Below are 11,791 nucleotides of genomic sequence, written 5' to 3'. Positions count from 1 at the left end.
TTCCTTGGATACTGCCTGACCTGCTGCTCTTTTCCAGCAATAAAAATTACTCAGTCTGTTTCCTGGTCCTTTTGCAGTGAACCTTTCATTATATGTATCAGTGATATAGTACTGCATTACTATGTTAGATCTGTACAAATCTAACATAGTAATGCAGTACTATATCACTGATATTATGGACTGAATCATAGGAAGCAGTTGCAGATTTCTGATGAGTATTACCTTTGAACTGTGCATTACAGGAACATCAATGGACAAAAGTCTTGATCAACTTGCTGTAATTCTTAATTGAATTCATTTTGTTTTCTTTGTACTGTTGTAATATTGCATATATTTACAATAAAGTTCCTTACTCATACCCCAGTGAAATTTATGTACAGGATCACATGGATGATCAAGACAACAAATCCATCTATTCTGTTTCTATTATATTGATGATCAGATCCTACTTTGCTAATGAATTAGATGATCAATCACTTCAACCAATCTCTATCAGTTATTCTTACAGTTCTGAGCCTGTAAAATCTCTCAAAAGTCTGCCATTCGTAATGCACACCATTTATCATGTTTGTCCCATCTGTGAGATTACTTCTTCATCCTTCAAGTTTATGATGGGCTTACACTGCGATGAGAATTTGGAAAATCTCAGTACCTGCCCTTGGATTGGCCTTATGAGCCCAGTTAGATTTATTTTAGATACCGTAGAAATGTAATGGTCCTGATCTTAGACTGACAGAAAGGATGGGCCACAGACAGACAACAGGGTGGAAAGGAGGAGTACTTGGAGACGGTAAGCTGTGCCTGAAAGCACAATCCAGTCTAATCAGAGGCAACACAGCCATTTTAAGAATAATACAAGTGTGGTTTCATAGGAACGTGGGTCATCAGTTAGTATTTGAGTATTTTAATGTTTTTCAAAATTTGAATAATTATAATTTTAAGATTTTATTACTAATAGAAAGGTTTACAAATAATAGGACAACTTATTCAATTGGCTGCAGAGTATTTCCTGTGGTGCAGTATCGCAGAATTGTTACAGTGCAGAGGGAGGCGATTCGAATCGTCATGTCTGCACTGGTTTCCTGAGTATTTTAACTTAGTGCCAATCTCCTGCCTTTCCCCCAACACTCTGCCCATTTCATCTATTTAGGCAACTGTCCAATGCCTTCTTAGATGGCAAACTTGAACTGGCCTATGCCATACTTCCTGACAGTGCATTCCAGACCTAAACCATCTCACATTTACTTCTCTTGCTAAACACTTTAGAGGTATGCCTTCTAGTTATTAATCCATTTACAAATGGGAACAGTTTTTCCCCATATATCCTATCCATGGTCTCATGTCAGTGAAATCTGGTATCAAGTTTCCTCTTAGCTTTTTCCTCTCCAAGTCCCAACTTCTCCATTCTTTCCTCACAACTAACATGCCTCATCCTGGAAATATTCTCTATTCATTCTAACTAAGGAATTCCAGTCAGAATAAATAGAGCATTTATTTAAACAATAAGAACATAAAAACAGGCAAAATTACAGATGTTAATTAAAGTTTAACCAGTTAAACAATTGTTTAATTAAATCCCATAACAATAGTCAGACAGGTGATGAATAATGTTTACAGAATGTGGTGCTTGTGTGATCAAAGGTAAACTCTCTGCAGTGTGTGTGTGAGTGACTGGACACCTTCACTGAGGCCATTTGAACTGGAGGCCAAGCTGCAGACTCGAGGACACATTGGAGGGTTGGAAAGATACCTGTGCATGTTTTTTCCAAGACACGGTCAAATGTCTTACGCTAGGATTTTCCGATATGGTCCATAGTCGGGACAGGTCGCTGTAACAGAATGAGGCTGAAGGGTGAAGAAAGCAGAACTGAAGAATCTTCAGTCATTGCAATTGTCCACAGGTTTAATTGTCCAATAGGAATATACAAAAGTTCTGAGAGATGTATTCATAAAGGGATTTGGACACAACACTGATTTTTTTTAATCAAAAGATTGTTGAGCCAGAATACAATTTGCATAGTGCAGAGGTGAAGGGAGTACAGAATTAGCACACTGTCAAAGAGACTATGTATTTTGAGTGAGTTCTCAGGTTTACACACTGAAAGGTGGTGGTTAGCTGGGAGGCTATGGGAATAGTCATGTCTACAACTAGCAAAAGTTTGGACAAATTTAATCTTTGCAAACTTGAGCAATACCTTGTATAATTTTATTACTAAAAATAAATCCTAGTTATGAAAATACCATGGGAGTGGTGTGGCTACAGGGAATATTCCTAGATGGGTAGCTGTGAGTAATTGAACAGTTTTAATGTTCCTGCTGCCATACAGTCACTAGTTTCCTCTCACACTGACAGCCTTGCTTTTGGAATCCTGCGAGAAGCACAACATTCAGTGCTGATGGCCCCTGATCATGGGGAATAGATCAAAAGGGGGAAGCAGAGTCATAAGGGCAGGCTGAGATCCTTTCTCACTGACTCCTTGATGTGGACAGGAGTAGCCCAGCTTTGGTAGCATTTACTGAGATAGTTAATCCAATTTCTACATCAGTAACCCAACCATGAGTAAGTCCATTCAGAGTTGGTCCTCATTCTTTGTCAAATCAGTAACTACACAGCATTAGAACATATGAATTTGGAGTAGTAATTCAATAAGATTGTGGTTGATCTTATTACTCCACATACCCCCAGGCTTATCAAGAATCTATCCGCTTCTTCCTTAAAAGTATTCAGACTGTTTCCACCACCTTTTGAGGAGAAAGTTCCAAAGACTCAAAACCCTTTGTGAAAAAAAATCCTCTTCATCTCTCTCATTAATGGTTCTAACGCCTAATTTTAAACAGTAACCCCTAACCAATGGCTACTCATACTCTCCAATAGAACGTCTTTCCTCATCCAACATCCATTGTGATGTTTCACTCGACCAGAAGAACTGGATTCTTCCCCTTCCACGACATGCTTTCTCTCCAGCCCAGGGCAGATGTCCTGAATAGTCAGACACTGGACTGAACTGAGAGCCATCTCCTGGTTATAATCTCTCCTAATACCATTCCATTCCTATTAACTCCACCCACTTGAATGGCTTCCAGTTTCATGGTTCCATGGTCAATTTCCTCATCTGAGCTGCAGTCTCAGTTTTTAAAAGCATGGGCCACAAGATCTTTGAACCGAACAATACTTAGAGAACTCAGCACTTCTCCAATTTCAGCTTCTTGTGGATCCCTGGTTTTAATCACCTCACAAACGAAGGTTCTCTCTGGATTCTGACAGGAGCCTCCTGAATAAACAGGGTCTTGTGATTTCTAAGCAGGTACGAACTAAAATCATTCCCATCACGGCTACCCATCTAAATAAAACTGTTGGGAAGCCAACCAGTCACAACAGAACAAAGTTCAAACATTTCTTCAGTGGATTTTAAAAGGAGCAGACCTAAGCAGGATAGTCTGAGCCTCTATATTCAAACTCTGCCACATCCCTGCTCCTTCCACACTGAAGCATTGAGACCCTCTCAGTTGGTCATGTCTTCCCTTCCTAAAGGCAACTGTCTCTCAGTGCTAGCAAACTGCTTTCAGCTTGGCTAATTGGCATCCCTGCCCACAAGGGAGTTGTTGCTTTTTCATTGCTGCTTCCTGTCTGACATGGGAGTAGCAGACCAGCAATTGCCAAAAGAGGGTCAATTGTGAAAACTTGTCAGTCTTTCAATTCAAACCCGTAAAAGCCAAGGTACCAAAGATATCAATTACCCAGAATGTTTGCTTATATAGATAATGTTGACAATTAAGCTTTGAGAAATATGAGAGAAATGTTAAATCAAAAACATGTAACTGTGAGCAACACGTATTTGGCAATGGTGCGTCAAAGCTTGAGATGAACCTGCAATAGTAAACAATTTTATGCTTCAGTATGTCAGGATGATATATTTTGCCATGCTGACTAATACAGGAAGAAAAAATTAGAATTTACATGATTAAAACAATCTCTTTGCAGTAAACTTGATACATGAAACATTAGGAATGGCAAACATTTGATATTGGATAAATGTATCAAGTGGTAAAGTTTCCATATAAACCACAAATCAAACAGGAGTCATCGTTTCTTGTTGGAGCACTGTGGTTACAAAAAGTGAAAATATTTTCACATGACCAACCTTTTTGTAGTTAAGGAGTGAGCAAGGAATTTCAGATAAAGGAACATCACAATGGGAAAGTTTACACTGAGAGAAACTGAGAGCTGAACAAACTTCCAAACAAAATAAAAGTTAACTTCATTTTGTAATTGTCTGTTTAGGGCTCATTGTAACTAAATCAAGAATGAGATTTCTGTAAACAGTTTTGGTTTCCTGATAGAGAAAAAATGAAGTTAATGTTTTCTCTTTGCACAATTTCATTGAGGCATACTTGATCCAATTCTGTTTCCCTTTGACAGTAATGAGACATGAACTTGTAATCACAGTCAGACCTTTGTTTAGCTTTCAGCACAGCCAGGAACATTGTGTGCAACCAGATACACTCAGATTACAAATAAGTAAAATGCTGGAAATTGGAAGCAAGAACAGGAAATGCTGGAGATATTCAGCAGGTCGCTCAAGAGCTATGGCGAGCTCTGTTTAAATGTTGAGAGGAAAATAGCCATAGATGTGTGAAATCTTAACTTGCCTGTTCTCTCCATGCATGTTGACTAGCCTGCAGTGTGTTTCAGGTACTTTCTTGTTATTATCCCAGAGCTGCTGTTAAGAGCTATTTGCACAATAGTAGGTATCCATTTCGGTTGACCTTTCTCATGACCACTGCTTAGCCAGAGATAGGCTGATGTGCATTTTCACTGGGCTGACAATCACATTTAATCCTGAAAACGAGAAGATTGTCAGATATTTTTAAAAAGCTTCGCTTCTGCCATGTCTCAGCCCATTCAGGCAAGATATTGGCCCAGTAACAATTGGAAATCATTCCACCAGTCAATGTCATGGCAAATGCTCACATGAAAAGAAAATTGGATACTCTACTTAGTGCCGAGAGAAATGTTTAATTTATTCCTGGAAAATATTAACTGTGATTCACATACATACAGACATACTGAATATTTGAACATTCATTAGAAAACAGAAAAAAATCAATTTGAAACAATAATTTATATTACATAAAAATTGGAGGAAGGTTGTCATTTAGACAAAGGATAAAAGACAGAAGAATTTAAATTTTGAGACAGTAATATTAAGCAACAGTGATGGAGATGATGCTTTTGTAACATTAGTGGCTTTATGTTTGGTAATAGAAGAAATTGCTGCTCCCAACTTCATAGGACTAACAGCAGGAAAGGCCTTTCATATGCAATAGAAACAGTAAAACTAATAAATATATAAGGGGCATACAGCTTGTTTCATATAATGCAAAGAGGAAATTTCTCAATATCTCCTCTAGTACCATGCACAGCAGGATGTTGACTATTTGTAATATATGATTTTTTTAATAAGTGAACCTACTTTGCTGGTGTGGTAATTAGCTGTTCCTGCTTACAAAGGGGTAACTTCCCAATCCAGAGCTCAGAATAAGAAACATTTTCTACTGTCAGTATATCTTGACAAAATCCATGATTTTCTGAGGAAAACTCCCTGTGATGCTTTTACCTATTGAAGGTGCCTGATAATTAAGTCGCTCTTTCTTGAAAGCTCAAAACAAGGAGATTTTTTCACATTTTATGAATGTGTTTTTACACAGTTGTAACTTACAATAAAGTGAAAATCTGTTTCTATCTGATGAAGACAAAAATAAGCCCCACAGATACATAAAACTTATCGACATTGAACCATATCAGCCATTCCTTTGACAAGCATTTTCTGTATTTTGCCAGAATTACAGAATCCCTATAGTGCAGAGAGATGCCATTCGGCCCATCAAGTGTGCATTGACCCTCAGAAAAATATCCCACCCTATTCCTGTAACTCCACATTTACCACAGTTAACCCATATAGCTGGACATGCCTGGACACTACAGGGCAATTGGGAAAGTGAGGACTGCAGATGTTGGAGGTCAGAGTCGAGAGTGGTGCTGTAAAAGCTCAGCAGGTCAGGCAGCATCTGAGAAGCAGGAGAATCAACATTTCGGACATAAGCCCTTCATCAGGAATTTAACATTGCCAATTCACCTAACCTGCACATCATTGGATTGTGAGAGGGAACTAGAGCACCCAAAGGATGGTCATGCAGACATGGAGAGAATGTGCAAACTCCACACAGGCAGTCGTGCAAAGGTGGAATGAAACCCGGATCCCTGGCACTGTGAGGCAGCAGTGCTAACCACTGTGTTGCCTCAAACATTGAGAGAAAAGACTACTATTCATTGAGATAAAATTGTTCATTTTTGATTGTCACAGCACCTGAATAAAAGCAGTAAACTTCCTATTTGACGTGTTAGCATTTTGTTTGTTAGATTTAAGAAAAATCAGACCAGAATATTGGACATTAGGAGCTCAGTTAATGTTTCTGTTCCAAAGAAGTCACTGAAGTCACCATTGTTCTCTCGAATCTGCCATCTGTCTTTTTTTTACTGTCTTTATTCATATTTTGTTTGTATTTGTATTGAATGACAAAAACTCCCTCATGGAAAACAATCTGTCAAGAATGAATTGTACAGCTAGCACTGTACATTTTTAACAGGAAAGAACTGATGTTCTAATAGCATGGTTTCATTTTGTTATTCTGCTCTGTTCCAACTAGTAGCTATGTTATTATAATGATTAGCACAGCCTCGATGGAAACAGCTGCACTAAATGTGTTGCAAACATTTTCCTGAAAGACAGAAACTTCATGATTAAGCAACTTGTACAATAAATTGATTGTGTAACTGAAAAACTTCTGCTACGTACTGGCACATGTATCAAACTTGTGTAATCTGGGCATTCACTGAGTAGAAAAGGGAACTGCAATGTAAGCAAAAATTATTATTGTCCTTTAGAAGTAGCTTCTTAGCCCTGGTCAAATCAAGGTTAGCCCTAAATTTCTCTTTCAATTACAAATTGCACAGATCCAGAAACAATTTTCCCTTCAGATATTAATGATGCCCAATCATATTATGGTCTGCCTAGGAGAACCAAGGGCTGAACTTCATGGTAAGACAGAAGCTCCCAGTTGTGGTACCAGACGTCTATGCCATTCCTCCTTGGTTGCTTAGTGGCTGGTCATACACACTCTTGCCATAGCTGGATGATAACTCACTCAAAGTGTGGTGCCGTCTGATCCAGGATCCAAGGTAAGAACCCAGGCAGTGATGTCAGCATCAATTGATGAGACAGCAGGTGCTGGTGCCAACTTGCCCCATATTTACTGCCAACTGTACAGAGAGATCCTTCCCATTCCTGAGGATTCAACCCTCCTGCTGCTTCTTGACTGCTGCCTCCAAACAACTAAAGTGCTGTCCAGAAGACAACACTGACAACGGCTAAAAGAAAACCCAAGGTGTCCCAAGTGATGCCCTCCTCCTTACCGACAAAGCCAAGGAGTCAGCACTCTTTCCAAGATACAGGAGGATGAGAGGGCCCTGTCTGACTGTGCAGCCCTTGACAGAGGTTAGAGATGAAGTCAGCAGCCATAGGGCCACCTCACAGTTGGGTATGAGTGTAGTGGGAACTTCAACAACCTCCAACCCTCAGGCAAGGTAACTACTCCATATACCTTTTCCATTTAGCCCTTGTGTGAGATCACATGTTTGAATTATTAAAACTTTGGTATTCAATACACTCTCTTGAAAAAAAAATGTCTTTCTCAGCAAAAGAGTTCAAATATTCCTATATCCCTAAGTATAGATATGAATTTAATCATATCATTTGAGGAATAAGGAGTTATTCTTCATCTCTTTATGTCTCATCTACTTACTCACTTCTTCACTCACAGGAGTGTCTACCTCCGTCTGTCAGTTGCAGATAAGGTACAATTTCCTGCCTTTCCCCAAAACACAGAGACAGGGCGTAAAAAGCCAATTTCAACTTTACGAGGGAGCACTAGTGAGGCTGAACACTTTTGAGTTTACCAGCCTGGGTTTGAGCATGGTCTGACAGTCACAGTCAAAGAACTACCTTTTGTTGCCCACGTCTTGCAGGTAAAGACTGCCTTTTCTCTGACTTCTGTAAACCAGTTAAAAAGATAACAAGACAAAAAAAGGACTCTCACCATGAATGCTGGAATTAAATTGTGGAAGGCATCAGAAATATAGAATCTCACCCAGCCTGCAAAATTAGAGATTGTGAAGCCCATTACCAATATCAACATCTTCGTATCCTCCACTGCAATGTGACCAATTGATCTGATTCATAGATCTAGACTCACCATTTATTTTGAATCTGTGTGCATGTAGGTTACTTTAGAATGTTTTCCTACATGTAGTCATTCATAAACTTCTTGTTAGTTCAAGAAAGAGTGGTTAAATTGGATGCTTTTAAAACATAAGTTTGTTAGAGTTTGGGGGAAAGATATCTCCGAGAGAGGGCTCCTTTCAAATCCAACATTTTGCGATTTGCCAAGTGAGTGGGTAAATAAAGAAAGGAAACCAGTTCATCCCTTCTTCCCCAGAAGTTTAACAGTGTGGGGTATCCAATCCGGGACGGCAATGAATAGGGTATCTCTCTCTGGACCTGGTTGTACCAACTGCATCCAGCTCCTCAGTACATCACTCCAGGTGTTGGTCTGCACGTAGTCACTTCCATTTACTTCTCAGAGTTTTTTCAGAGGAACTCGTTTCCTCCTGGCCTCCTATGTACAATGGACTGTTTACCTCTGTTAATGGCTTCCAATGTTATATGGAGCTGTTTACTGCCATGTTGCATTATTCCTGTTATTTTTCCATGTTCTCATCCCCTTTGCAATGACTTTCATCAACTGCTCAAGTCAAAATGCACTTCATCTCAAGGAGATCCAAGCTTATTTGCCTCTGAGAGTTTTGTAGCCCTCTGTTCAGGCATGTAGCCACCCAACAGCACAGGCTGCACATTGCAATTGTTACACTGAGCAAGCAGCACAGAGTTTGTATGCTACTGCATTGCAAATAATTGGGGTGGATTAATTGCTTATTGCAATCATTGGGCACGTCCTTGGGTCTTATTCAATTCTTCTGAATCACATACCTCATGTGGCTGAAGAAATCCTTCCAGAGATAAAATGTGGCTTTCAACCTTCTGGAGGAGCTGATGACATGGTTTTTCTTACAGATCATAGAGTCATACAATATGGAAACAGGCCCTTCGGTCCAACAAACAATGGGTATCCCAGCACTGCTCCCTGCGGAAACCCACTTGTCACAGATTTCCAGTCAGAAAAACATTCTTCTACTGCTAGTCTGTCTTCTACAACCAAGCCATTCTGTATCCATCTTACCAGCTTACTGTGAATCCACGTGACTTCACCTTATGTATCAGTCTGCCATGAGGGACCTTGTCTAAGGTGTTGTTAAAGTCCATATACAACATCTACCGCTCTTACCTCATTAACCATCTTTGTCACTTTCTCAAAAAACTCAATCAAGCTTGTGACATGACCTTGTGGTCACAGAACCAAGCTGCCTATCACTAATCCAAACTTTTCCAAATGTGAGTAAATCCTGTCCCTAAGAACCTTCTCCAATAATGTCTCTACCACTGACATAAGGCTCACTGGTCTGCAATTTCCTGAATTATCCCTGTCACCCTTCTTAAACAAAGGATCAACATTGGCTATTCTCAACTCCTCTGAGGCTTCTCGTTTGACTAAAGAGGATACAAAGATTTCATACAAGGTCCCAGCAATTTCCCCATCCACCTCTCTCACTATTCTGGGATAGATCCCATCAGGTCCTGGGGATTTGTCAACCTTAATGCCTTTCAAAACACCCAGCACCTCATTTTACATCATAATACTGTAGAATACCAATTTACCCCTCCCAAAGCTCACCATCCACCATGTCCTTCTCCCTTGTGAATACTGATGCAAAGTATTCATTAAGGACCTCACCCATATCCTCCGGCTCCACACATACATTTGTGTCCTTGAGTAAACATACCCTTTCCCTAGCTACCCTCTTGCCCCTTATATACATATAAAATGTCTTGGGATTTTCAGGGACATTTCATGGCCCCATTTAGCCCTCCTAACTCCTTGTTTAAGTTCATTCCCACTTTCTTTCAATTATTCAAGGGATCGATCATTTTTCAATTTCTGAAAACTTATATATGCCTCCTTTTTCTTTTTAACTAACCTCCAATATCTCTTGTAACCTAAGATTCCATTCTTATACTTAATTTTCACAGAAACATGCTGGTCCTGAAATCTAATCAACTGACCTTTACAAGATTCCCACATGCCCGGTGTGGATTTACTCTCAAACTGCGGCCCCCCAATCTACATTCCTCAGTTTCTGCCTAATATTGTCATGGTTAGCCTTCACCCCATTTAGTAATTTCACTCAAGCGCTACTCTTATCTTTATCCATGAGTAACTTAAAACTTATGGTCCCTGTTCCAGAAATGCTCACCCACTGAAACTTTGATCACTTGGTTGGGCTCATTCCCCAATACCTCCCATTGTTGATCTATTTCCTTATTGCTTCAAGAAATCCTCCTGGATGCACCTAACAGATGCCTCCCTATTCAAGCCTCTGGCACTCAGGGGGTCCTAGTCATTATAGGGGAAGTTAAAATTACTGAAGAAGGGCTTATGCCCGAAACATTGATTCTCCTGCTCCTTAGATGCTGCCTGACCTGCTGCGCTTTTCCAGCAACACATTTTTCAGCTCTGATCTCCAGCATCTGCAGTCCTCACTTTCTCCAAGTTAAAATTACCCACTACAACCCTGTTGTTTTGCATTTTTCCATAATCTTTCACACATCTGTTCCTCTATCTCCTTCTGGCTGTTGGGAGGCCTGTAGTACAACCCCATCATAGTGATTGCACCTTTCTTATTCCTGAGCTCTACCCATATTGCTTTGCTGGATGAGCCCTCCAAGTGTCCTCACTCAGTATATCTGTGATATTCTGCCATATAGAGTCACAGGCAGAGAGTCATATAGCATGGGAGCATCAGTCTAACCAGTCCATGCTGAACATAATCCCAAACTAAACTAGTCCTAACTGCCTGCTCTTGGCCCATATCCCTCCAAACCTTTCCTATTCACGTACTTATCCAAATGTCTTTTAAACTTTGCAATTGTACTGACATCCAGCACTTCCTCAGGAAGTTCATTCCTCCCTCTGTGAACCACCCTCTGTATAAATAAATTTGCCCCTCATGTTTTTTTAAAGTCTTTCTCCTCTCGCTTTAAGAATGTGCTCCATAGTCTTCAAACACCCCACTCTAGGGAAAAAACAACTACCATAAACTCTATCTGTACTCTCATTATTTTATAAACTGCCATAAGGTTGCCCCTTAACCTCCTACGCTCCAGTGGAATAAAATCCCAGTCTATCCAGCCTTTCTTTATATCACAAACCTTCCATACCCAGCAACATCCTGGTAAATCTCTTCTGAACCCTCCCCAGCTTAATAATATCCTTCCTATAACTGGGCGACCAGAACTGGACACAGTATTCTAGAAGAGGCCTCAGCATCATTTCTGAACTCCGATACTCAAAGCACTGAGCAACGAAGGCAAGCTTGCCAAACACCTTTCTAACCATCCTGTCTATATGTGACATAAACTTCCAAGAATTATGTACCTGCGCCTCTAGGTCCCTCTGTTCTACAACGTTACCCAAGGCTTGACCATTAATTCCTAATGAAGGGCTTTTGCCTGAAACGGCAATTTTCCTGCTCCTCAGATGCTGCCTGACCTGCTGC

This window comes from Chiloscyllium plagiosum, chromosome 5 (assembly GCF_004010195.1).
Source record: "Chiloscyllium plagiosum isolate BGI_BamShark_2017 chromosome 5, ASM401019v2, whole genome shotgun sequence".
In the NCBI taxonomy this organism is placed as follows: Eukaryota; Metazoa; Chordata; class Chondrichthyes; order Orectolobiformes; family Hemiscylliidae; genus Chiloscyllium; species Chiloscyllium plagiosum.
The sequence above is the reverse complement of the archived record's forward strand: the minus strand, read 5'-3'. Positions refer to the sequence as shown.